General features: G+C 35.8%; 1 pseudogene; it reads right to left on the bottom strand.

The window, feature by feature from the left end:
- Positions 1-1,227: 1,227 nt before the first annotated feature.
- LOC107602695 (tubulin-specific chaperone D-like) overlaps positions 1,228-12,572 on the bottom strand; it is a 24,624-nt pseudogene continuing 13,279 nt past the window's right edge.

Raw genomic sequence — 12,572 nt, 5'->3', positions numbered from 1 at the left:
AGCATAAACTCACATTATTTTGTTTAATTTCTCAAATAAAAAAAGACTTCTACTATCTTCAAACTATCAAATTATCTTCATAACTATCTTCCTTTTACATTAAGTCTTGATTTAAGGATGATTAAATATTTGAACTGAAAAAAAAGATATTTCATTTGTAAAAGGAGAATTAAGACTGTTTAAGGCCTGCAGAAACCTTTCTAGAGCAAACTATACTATTAGGTAAAAAGAAAATATTAAAACATTATATTAATGTGGTTTATAAATCAAAAATAAAATAAATAGTGAACTGAAAATATTACGAAATTAGAACTACAATAGACCCAAAAATAAAAATGGAATAATAAATGAAGTTTCTAATGCTAGGGTCAACGGTGGACAATCTTTATTGTTGTATTTTATAGGAAATATATTACAGAATTTAAATAGCAGCCATTTTTTTAACATTTTACAGTTAAACATAAAGCTTTGGACAAATTTAGTAACATTTTAAATCTGCCAAAAAAATAAAATTGGTAACAGTTTAGTATAGGGACCAATTCTCACTATTAACTAGTTGCTTATTAGCATGCCTATTATTAACATATTGGCTGTTTATTAGTACGTATAAAACACATATTCTGCATGACCATATTCTAATACTACCCAGTACCTAAACTTAACAACTACCTTACTAACTATTAATAAGCAGCAAATTAGGAGTTTATCGAGGCAAAAGTCATAGTTATTGGTTTTTTAATGGCGATAATTGGACCTTAAAATAAAGTGTGATCAAAAATTGTATTCTTAATTATTGATTATACTTGGGCTATCAACGTACATCGAAAAACTGTATAAATTGAACATTTCAATGCAACTGATTAGCTATAACAAGCAACTGATTCTCTAGTGCAGAAAAAGTTTGGTATATAGGTACATTTTCTATTTTCCTCAAATTCAGAAAAATTAAATTGCTGCTGCCACAAACAAAGTGATGATGTTACTTTCGGCAAGTGCACCCTAATGCTTGGGTGGACGCATCAAGCATAAATTATGTTTTGGCCAGATCTGTTCAATTCGCTTGTTAGTATTATGGCGTTAGTATCAAAATACGCAGCCACACACATTTTTGCATATCTTAAATACAGTGATTTGAAGTGAGCTGTAAGTTGTGTTAGTACAACTAGACTGTATTAACACACTCCTGAGTACGATTACACCCCTGTGGCACTCACGGAGGGAAGATGCTCAGTAGCTCTGTAGAGGTACTGCGGGGTCTGTGCAGTGAAGCAGACGCAGGAAAACGGTGCCGGCGTGGGCTCGGTAGCGGTCGATCTTCCCTGCAGCCTGCTGAGCCAGGCAACATATCATTCGCTGAACTCTACACAAAACGAGAGAAATATCTGTGAGCGGTCTGCAATGGTGCATTACGTTTACTGCAACTAAATTGAAAGGGTTAATTCACCCAAAAGTTAAAATAGTGTCGTCATTTACTCACCTCAAGTTGTTCCAAAACTGTATAAAGAAGATATTTTAAAGAATGTTGGCAACCGGTAGTCATCAACTTCCATAGTACTCTCTGAACTCTCTCTTTAAGCAAGATTGACAGTGTCTCACAGGTCAGAGAAGAGGAGATCTGGAGCAGACGCCACCACCAGCAGGGTCACATCTATAAGGCTGCTCATTTCTGCTGCGCTCACCCTGAAACAGAATGAGAGCAAGAGTCAGAGCTACACCGTGACTGTCCAACTGCTTTCGGAGAAACACAAGCACAGAAAAAGATGCTTCAAATATTTGATGACACTACGTAAGTCACGAAGGCATTATGCACATGTTGTTTGTTGACACTTCCAGCATCATGTTGAAGGTTTGTTGTGCCTGGAGGCACCTGTGGGGAATGTGAGGAATGCGTCACTCGTGGGGCAGCGAGGGCAAGACCGGAGGGCAGTGGCAAACAAAATGTTTAGTGTTACATTTAGAAGTACACTTCCGGGTAAAGTGAGTAACATTTACAATCAGCCAAATCTAAAAAGCTAAATTAATTAAATGAATATATTAGGACTATCAATAACTAAATTGATTGGTTACACTTTATTTCGATTGTCCACTTTAGACATTCTATTAACTATAAGTAACTTTGTAACTACATGTCAACTACATGTCAACTAATTCTCATTCATTTGCATCTACATGTCTACTAACTCTCAGAGTAGATTGTTAGGGTAGGTTTAGGGTTAGTAGAATAAGTTGACAAAGAAAGTGTTAGAAGATATTAAGCAGACAGTCTACTAATACTCTACTAACTGCTAGTTGACATGCAGTTGCAAAGTTACTTACTGTTAATAGAATGTCTAAAGTGGACTATCGAAATAAAGTGTTACCAATTGATTAAATGACATAATTAGTGAGATAATTAGATTAATTAAATACTTAAAGTCTCTTTGCACAATTTTTTATTTATTGTCTAAATTTTATTGCATTATTTTACCATTAATCACATTAAATGGCTACATTAAGCTGAATCAACTCATCATTATATAATGAGAACATAATAATAATAATATAATAATATATTTTAATTTGATTAAATCATAAAGTGAAACAAACTAATCAAACTAAATAATAATAATAATACATTATTTTAATTTAATTAAATCATAAAATGAAAAACTAATAAAGCTAAATAATAATAATAATAATAATTTACATTTAGTCCTTTAGCAAATGCTTTTATCCAAAGCGACTTACAAATGATGACAATGGAAGCAATCAAAATCAACAAAAGAGCAATGATTATTATTATTATTACATTGTAATAATATTATTTTAACAATACAATAGTATTACTATAGTGATATTTATTTTGTATATATAACATATTTATTTATTTTTATATATTTTTGTTTGTTTAATCCTTCAAATTTAATGAAATATCGTAATGATAATTACATATGTTATTATTATTACTTTATTATTTTATATAATTTTGTTTTTTACAATACAATAGTATTACTATAGTAAAACTTCTCTTTATATTTGTTTGATTAATTTTTATAATTTAATGAAATTAACTAACTAACATATTTTAATTATGATGTTGATAATAATAATAATAAAAAATATATTATTTTAAATGTATTTATTATTATTTTACAGAACAGCAGTAAATCTACAATACTAATATTCAGGGCCGTCCTTAGCTGATGCGGGGCTCGGTGCGAGGTAGGGAGCGGGGCCCCCTCGGTCTGGTTGCAATCACGTTCCGGGGTGGGGGTCCATTCGTCTGTCCATTCGCCGTGGGGCCTGGTGCAACCGCACCAGTTGAACCGCCTAAAGGACGGCACTGCTAATATTCACAGCTGTCAGTACCCAAGCAGAACCTTCATTTTGAGCTTTGAGTACCACAATACCACTGGCCAGAGGAGAACTGTCCCCCCGACTGAACCTGGTTTCTCCCAAGTTATTTTTTTTTCATTTCTGTCTCCGATGGAGTTTTGGTTCCTTGCCACTGTTTGTCATTTGGCATGCTTAGTTGGGGACACTTAATTTCTTGCAATATTATCGACTTGATTGCACAGACACTATCTGAAGAGAACTGAACTGAGCTGGATGAGCACTATATAAATAGAGGTGACTTGACATGACTTGATACTGTTGCGTATTGTGCAACACAAGTATGCACCTCGATAAAGGCATGTGAACGTACCAGGCCCCTATGTCCCCTCTGCTGTCTGTGCTGTAGTCGTTCATACAGCCCAGCAAGGCTTCATACACAGGCCTTATGTTGTCCTCACACAGGACACGGTCGGGGCTGCCTCGCGCACACACTCCAACAGCTACACACACCCTGAGAAGCACAAGAAAGCACAGGACACATGGACATGCAATGCAAGATGGGACAAAGCAGTGAACGGAGACATGAATTTCAGGTCGTGCAGGAAGCAGGCGTTGACCGAGCTTAAGCTCAGACAGACTGGTTCTTCAAGCGCAAAGGAGACATAAAAAGGTGTTACTCACTGAGACATGGCTGTGGCCGCATCCCTCCTGGCTTCTGTTAGACTTTCTTCTTTCTGCATTACCTTACAGGCAGCCTGGAGCAAAGGCAAGATCTAAGGAGCACGTTTGAGAATGCAAACTCAACCTAACAGTTCAGATACAGACTTGAGCAGATGAGACATTATGAGGTCTGACCTTTTGGAGTTTGCCACAGATCATAAACGGAGGCAGTGAGCCCAGGGCGAGAGCGCAGCCACAGTGCGTCAGAACCTCGGGACTCTCCAGGGCCGACAGGTATTGACTAACCAGCTGATCTGTATGGCAACAAATGGATGTAAACAAACAATAAATGGCCAAAAGTATGTGTACACCCAAAAACACACCCATAAGTACTTGTTCAGCATTAGTTTCCTGTACCTTGCATTTACGCATGGGCTACCCCTGGTTCAATCCGATAATACTGCCGATACAATGCTGCCAGCGCTGACACTGTGGCATCCTTCAAAAAAACATATGTAATATTTTTATAACGACCATATTGTTGGTACAGTTGTAAGCTGTACATATTTTTTTCTGTCTACTAATCCACTAATTCTTAAGAGACTGGACAAAACATCTCTCTAAACTTTATGTCATTAGTTTTAAAAATTGCACAATTTCCACTTTGAATCAAATCAATTCCCAATGAGTCTCACATAAATTTACCATTTCATTCCATTTTATTTTATCTCCATAGGGGTGTGAGACCACCTACACTGGTCTCACGGTTCCGTTACGATTATCATGTCATCGATTCGGTTCAATTCGATATCACGATGCATCATAATGCATTGACGATGCACTGCACCCTCAATTAAAAAATGTACTTCACATGTATACAATTTTATATTGCTTGTCAATAAATACAAGCAGTCAGATATATGAACTGTACCTGACGTGGTTTCTCAAGTTAGTGGTATTACCCCCTGAATATTTTATTGTGGGTGACATGATTTACACACAGCGTGTGTCTTCTCCAGGTTATGCTTACCAGGTTGTTCATAAAAGCCGAAATGTGCCCAGATGTCGGCTTTTAAAGTAGTTGGAGCATTTTTAGTGCACTCGTGTCCTGCGCAGAATGATCAGTGTATGACATAAACCGCGAGAGCGATTCGAAAGCATAATGTTGCGTTCAAGTCCTCCTGGGACATTCGTACTTATGAGTTGACAAGTCGTAATTACGACGTCAGGTGCGTTCAAGTCAGTTTAGTTGGCGGTGTACCTTCTTTTAATAAATTACAAGAAAATACAACATGGTCTGCATTTTTTTACTTGGATTTCAGCTGCGCAACAAGAACATGACCAATTTAAGTTTATAGGACAACTAAACTATAAATTTAAACAAAAATTTACCGTCAACTACAGACGTTGCATCCATTGATTCCGCCATGTTTCTCATTGACATGCCCCCAACTCGGAAACTCGGGGCTTAAAGAAAATTTCGAGTTTCCCACTCGTAATAACGACTTTGTGGGGGTGTTCATGTGCATTTAACTCGTAAATACGATCTATCCGACATGACTTGAACGCACCATCAGGATCCGTCTGCTCTCTTATCGCTCTCGCGGTACTTGATACACTGATCATTCTTGTGCAGCGGCACTTCAAGCCGAATGCCCCTAATGTATGCTACCGCGATAAAGCATGTATGCGACAAATGACGTCAGAAAAGCATCAGTACGTTATAATCGGTTATGGTCTATTACTGAACCGATACCGAATCGTCCTCGTCTGCATCGTAGAAACGATTAATTTCGACACGCCTACAAAATAATGACATTTATAATATAATTGGCATCTCTTAAACCACCTGTAATCATATCACAACTCTGCACTTAAGATAAAAATATATAATAAACTTTAGAATCAGTATTTCTTAAAGAAGTGAAACATTTTAAGAATAAACTTATTTTAAACTTAACTGCTATTTTCTTTATATTTTTAAAACTTTAGAATAAAATTAAGAATGTTTCGTATTCCCAAAAACATCCCTAAAGAATCGTCCTACCTTAAAATTGTTCTAAAGACAAAACTTATGAATTTTAATTCTTAAAAAACAAATTCTTAAGAATTATTGGAAATAAGCTATTAAAGTTAATATAACCTCCAACTTTCTTAAAGCACCAAAGGTAAGAAGCTTAATAAAAGTATCAGGTTGTTTCAAATATTAAACATTATAACATAGACACATATTACTAGGGATGTGCAGAAGTACTTTCAAATGAACCAATAGATCAGTAATGTAAATTATGCATTATGCATTATGCACTTCTATGCATTAGAAGTTCTGTAACCACACTACAGGATGCAGTCACTTCAGCGAACACAAAAAAAACAAACGTTTTTTTAAGAAAACATTTGAGAACTTCTTAAGAATTTCTCAAGAATTGCATTTGGAACATTCTTAGAATTTAGCTTATGAATAATTGTTAACTTCTTTCTTAGGAAGATCTTTGAAACACTGAGCCCTGAGTGGTTTTAGCATGTTACTGCAGCATATGACTTAGGTCCTTCACTGTACGTGATTTTCTGCACCCTTTTTATGGTCTGGCAGGTCAAAATTATATTAGAAGTGTTACACACCTCTCCTCATCAAGCCATACAATTTGGGGTTTTATGCATGTCTGTAGCAGAAAGCAAAATTTTGGGGTTTGCTCAAATGTCTTACAACATACTGAGTAACAATAGTAATGCGACTTGCTTTATAATAGCAGTTTATCGTTTCAACACAAGAAGCAATCAATTCAATAGAATAACTGTAAATGATTGTTAGTTTCTTACCAGCTGGTCTCATTAGATATCCACCAAATCCCCTAGGGTAAAAAAAAAACATCAGTTACAAGCTATAGACAAATAAGTGCCTCTAAAAAGCTTTGATGTTGATTATTTCCAGGTGATGAAGCAAGTGCTTACCTGTACTGCTTTCTGTCAGAGAGCTGAAGTGAAAGCACATATCAGTTGCAATACACTGCTTTTGTTTTATATTTCACAAAATAACACAAGAGACTAATTCTGCAGACCTTTTGATGACTGCTTTTTAGGCCTTCAATGGTGTCGGAGGACAGGAAGTCAGTCACCGAACTACAAGGAAACAAATGCATTAAGTAAAATAAAAGCATGGTTAGGCAACGCTTTAACAGAAAAGCGGGTGTAACCTATTGTTCTGGGTTGCAAGCTCATAGAGAGCATGAGTGTTCTCAGCGCAGGCCAGGATAGCGCCGTGACGGCTGTGTAAATAAATAATAAATCCATGCCTGTGGCCATGGGCAGCAGCTGGGGTAAAACGGAAATCATCAAGAAAGACAAGATGCCACAAAATTTCACTTGGTCTTTTTGTGTAGAGGTGAAGGAGATGTGTTGAGTTTAGGCATATATTAACAGACATATGGAGCTGTTCTCACCAGTGTTGGCCATGTATTCAGGAGCCTGGACAGTTAGATTGTGCATGGCCAGATCACCCTGATAAAAGCAAATACAGCCTCAGTTAAAAATATAAAACCAAAGAATCCACATGAAACAGCACACATATACTTACCCATCCCAGTGATTGACTTTCATAGCCGCCAAGTGGTCAATTAAGGGTTTGGTGTATTCCTCAAAACCAGCAGTGTCGACACTGGGGGAAAAAAACAATTGTAAATTAGTTTTACACAGCCATTTTCCATCAAAACCCTCTTGACTGTTAGAAATCAACAGGCTGATTTTGCTATATTAGGACACATATGTCAATAACAACTGTTGTGAATTGTTCATAATGTATTTGTGTACATGTGCATTTGGAGGCTCGTTTGGAGATTTATTTATTTTCTGAACCTAGCGTGTTTTTTTCCCTTAGTTTTGCTTGTTTAGGCATATACAAACATGCCAATCATGCTCAGATCTATACCAAAAAATAATCAGTCCAAAATCTCCTGAATGAGGTGGTCTCAGCTTGAATGAAAACAATCTTTAAAATACATTAAAAGTGAATCTGTTCCTTACAAGCACGCAGCTTTTTGCTTCATAAGGCATTAACTGATTGCCTGGAGATGTGTGGATTACGTGTGATTACGGCACCCATTCACTGCAGAGGATCCATTGGTGAGCAAGTGATATAATGCAAAATTTCGCCAAATCTGTTCCAATGAAGAAACAAACTTCTGAGGGTAAGTATTTTTCAGGAAAAAAATTCATTTTTGGGTGAACCAATCCAAGTTTTTAACAGCCTTGAGTATGGCTCTTTGCTCCCTAAGGCTAGCATTTTTCACATTACTCTTTTAATACATTAAGGTGTCACAGCCAAATGGTGACATTTTTCTGTAGGGTGGGACATAAGACACGACAACGTAACCGCTGCTTCACTCATCGATGCATTCAAAACATACCGTGACTGAGTGTTCTGAGAATTGGGGTGTATGACTGATCTACCTGCTCCTGCAATGTTAGCAAAGTGTACTATGAAGAACAATTGGGTTCAATTACACATGCCAAAACAGTTCTTAGTCACACATTGTCACCTTCTTACTCCTTACCTGATAGTTAAGTAGTTATTCAGGTTACCGACCGTGAAGTAGTCCGCCGCTGTAAGAATGTCTATGCCATGGGGGAAGGTGCCCTGTGGAGACAGGATAACTCCGAGGATCAGATTAGAGATACACAGACTCAGCAGGCTTCACAAAATCACTACAGATCAGTGCAGGTGTTTATAATGGATCTGAGTGGTGTTTATGTAAGTGTATTCTCTTTCGTTGTACTTGTCTGCCCACATTCTCTTGGAATGCAGCCTAGAAACAGAGAAAAGGATGCAAACATTAAGTTCCCTGTAATTTCTTATGTACACTCTTAAAAATAAAGGTTCTTCACGATGCCATAGAAGAACCTTTTTGTCTAAATGGTTTCATAAAAAACCTTTAACATCTGAAGAACCTTTCTGTTTGACAAAAGGTTCTTTGTGGTGAAAGAAGGTTCTTCAGGTTACAAAAAGGTAAGAAAGAGATGATTCTTTAAAGAACCTTTGACTGAATGGTTCTTTGTGGAACCAAAAATGGTTCTTCTATGGCATTGCTTGAAGAACCTTTTGAAGCACCTTTATTTTTAAGAGTGTATGCAGTAACATTACGTGAAATTAAAGCTGAAGTGTGTCATTTGTTTTCTGTTATAATACTTTCTTCTATCCAGAGGTTGCACTGTGCAAACATTTTCATCATATACCAAATTTGAAAGATATTACTTCCAAAAGCTAATGATGTTCCTTACTTTTGCTTACAAATGCAGAATCCAATCATAAAAAAATGGAATTACTGTATAACACAGAATGTCACGGAATTTGTTAAAGATTGGATGAATTAATGAAAAGTAGGTACACCTAAATCAAATCATGGTATGGACCAGTGTCTGTGAATATTACATCACAAAAATACTTTTTAACTATGAACTCTGCATGTTCTGCGTGTCTCTGTGTGAATGAATGGTGCAGACTCGTAGTTTTTGTTGACTTTTTTCACCGTCTATACTACACATTCTAAAGTGTGCGTGACGCTCGCTGTGATTTCAGAATCTGCCGTCTCACTAAATGAGGACATAAATGCATGAACAACATCCCCAGAACTGCTCCGAGAGTCACTTCATGAGCATTTTATGGTTTCATTTAAATAAAACACTATAGGGCTATTGTGGAAATAAACACATTAAGTTGTGTTTATGCATTCAAATAATTAGACATGCTTAAACACAGAATTTGGTAACAATAATAAAAAAAAACATTAATTTAATTTTTCCAAGATTTTTTGTTAAACTTTGAACAAATTGATGTTAAATAGCATACGTTTCATTATTTTGATTAATTAGGCAAGTTTTCTGAGTAGCAACATTTCATTTAACCATTAAAAAGGAGTCCAGAAAAATTTTAATGGAAAAAATTGAATTTGGGGGAAAAGCAAAAAAAACGGCATTTAGGGGGAAAAAAAATAAATTAAAATAAATTGTAATTTCATAGGGCCCTATGTTAGCAAATGAAAGTCTTCAACATCAGAAACAGGATGCAGCTCACACTCTTATTTGCCGTGCACTAAGTAAGAAGGCTTTTATTTATGCAGCTCTGTCTGACTGGAATCTTCTTCAATCGAAACTGAAATCACAAAATTTTAAGTTATTCGGCAAATGGAAGATGACCCAATTATAGGTAATTGTTTTAAGTGTTCTTAGTTGGTGTGTGTTGTGTAAATTTGTGATGAAACTGATTGTATTGCTGCCCATTTTGGCCAGGACACTCCTGTGAAAGAGATTTTTAATGTCAGAGAGTCTTTTCTGGTTAAATAAAGGTTAAATAAAAAATAAATCAAACTTGCTGTGTGAAACTGTTGCAACACTGACTCAACCAATGCTTGCAGTTTAGAGTTGAACTACCTTCTTTTCTGACTAATGAAAGATAGATCGAGCATTTGTACTCACATTTAGTAACCAATTCCCAAATGTTTACACACTTCAGCTTTAAAGAGTTTTTAAAGAGTTTTTCAGGATAAACTCACTCACTCACCTTTCTGCAGGTGACGTTCCTGTCAAATACAGTTGCGATGACAAGTGCGCTGTGAAAGTACAGGCAAATGGAAATTATTAGTGATACACCAAAGACTTAAACTGCTTCAGTCTGTGTGCATTGAATTTATTTAATACACGAGTTTCACAATTTTTGTTGAATTTCTGAAATAAATGAACTTTTCCACGACATTCTAATTTATTGAGATGCACCTGTATATAATGACACTAACAAATGAATTAGGACAACTGTAAAAAAAATTTGTGCATCCTAAATCTTGGCATTCACTGATATCATTCGTTTGAGAGCCTGCGGGGACACGCATTCAGTGCTTTCACTCAAACATGCACTCATCTAAACCTTCAGATCTTTCACCCCTAGTGATGAGGCATATCACAAACAAGCGTGTACTACTCATCTCAAAACTCATCTATCATTTCAGTGCCCTCATAAGCCTGTTGCACTCTTTTCCCTTTATTCAAGCATTCCTCCTCCTCAGTCGAGCTGTGTGAACGTACCCGCGAGGTATTCCCACCATCACTCACAGCCTGGGAGAATGAAGTACACAAACATACACACGCACAACCCTACAGGCTTAACACGGCCGTGCTGGTTTCGATGAACAACTGATAGTGGCCTGGAGCAGCATAAAATGGACAGAGACTGAACCTGCATGCAGAGCAAGATGTGTCACTGTTATTGTTTTATAATAATGTCTTGCATTCTTCTACAGATTACACAATCAGTCAGGAAACCATTGAAACATGCTGCCTGTGCACTGTAAATTACTTTAAGCTTAAAGCGATAGTTCTTCCTTTGGCATACTTTCTTCCATCGAACACAAAAAACAAAAAAATGCAATTAGAGTAAATGGAGACTGAAGCTTTTAATATTAAAAATTAGAGTGGCCTAGAAGTTGTGTATACTATACTATTCCAAGGCTTTTAAAGTCATAAAATAACTTAATGCGAAGAACAAACCAATAGTTGTTATTCACTGAAAACATTCACTATACTGACTGTTATCCACTGCTACCAGATCATTGAGTTACTGAGTCAAGATTCGTGAATGAATCTTGACCTGTTTTGTAAACTGCACAACCAATAACCCTGAAAAGATTCAGTCCGCTCACAACCAGAAACTGCTACTTTTTATTTCACATGAATGCACAAAGGAGACCTGATCAATGTAATATAATGCATGAGTAATATTAACAAATTTGAATGTGCTTTTGCATCCTATTTGAAGCCTTCTTTTACTGTAAATTGCAATAAAAAAAAACGACCAATACAAATTCTCCAGTGTTCTTCCTTTTCTGTTCCCATGAAGAAAGAGTCATACAGGTCTGAAACAGCTTTATTTACTCAAGTTTGAGTAAATAATGACAGAATTATCATCTTTGAGGGAACTTCTCTAGGTGAAAGTGTCCCAAAAGTCAGAGGGGACCATAGATGATTTATTATCCTTGAGGATCTGTTTTGTTTTTTTGTAAATATTTGCATATACACTACAGTTCAAACGTTTAGAGTCTGTAATATGTTTTTATGTTTTTGAATAAAGCCTCTTTTGTTCACCAGGGTTGCATTTATTTAATCAAAAGTACAGTAAATCTGTAATATTGTGAAACAGTATTACAACTTAAAATGATTGTTTTGTTTTTTTAAATATATTTTGTAATATATGGAATGCAATTAAATCTGTACTTTCATCATCACTACTCCAGTTTCAGTGTCACATCCTTCAGAAATCATTCTAATATGCTGATTTGCTGCCTAAGAAACACTTATTATTATTATCAATGTTGAAAACAGTTTTGCCGATTAATATTTTTGTGGAAACCCTTATAAATTTTTTTTAGGATTATTTGATGAATAGAAAGTTCAAAAGTACAGCATTTATTGGAAATATAAATCTTTGTAACAATGTAAATTTTTTTACTGTCACTTGACTCGGTGAATTTAATGCATATATAAAAAAAATTACAAAAAATTACTTAATTACAAGTGTGTGTGTGTGTGTGTGTTTGTGTATATATATATATATA

This window comes from Sinocyclocheilus grahami, unplaced genomic scaffold (assembly GCF_001515645.1).
Source record: "Sinocyclocheilus grahami isolate Dianchi unplaced genomic scaffold, SAMN03320097.WGS_v1.1 scaffold333.1, whole genome shotgun sequence".
Lineage (NCBI taxonomy): Eukaryota > Metazoa > Chordata > Actinopteri > Cypriniformes > Cyprinidae > Sinocyclocheilus > Sinocyclocheilus grahami.
The sequence above is the reverse complement of the archived record's forward strand: the minus strand, read 5'-3'. Positions and strand labels throughout refer to the sequence as shown.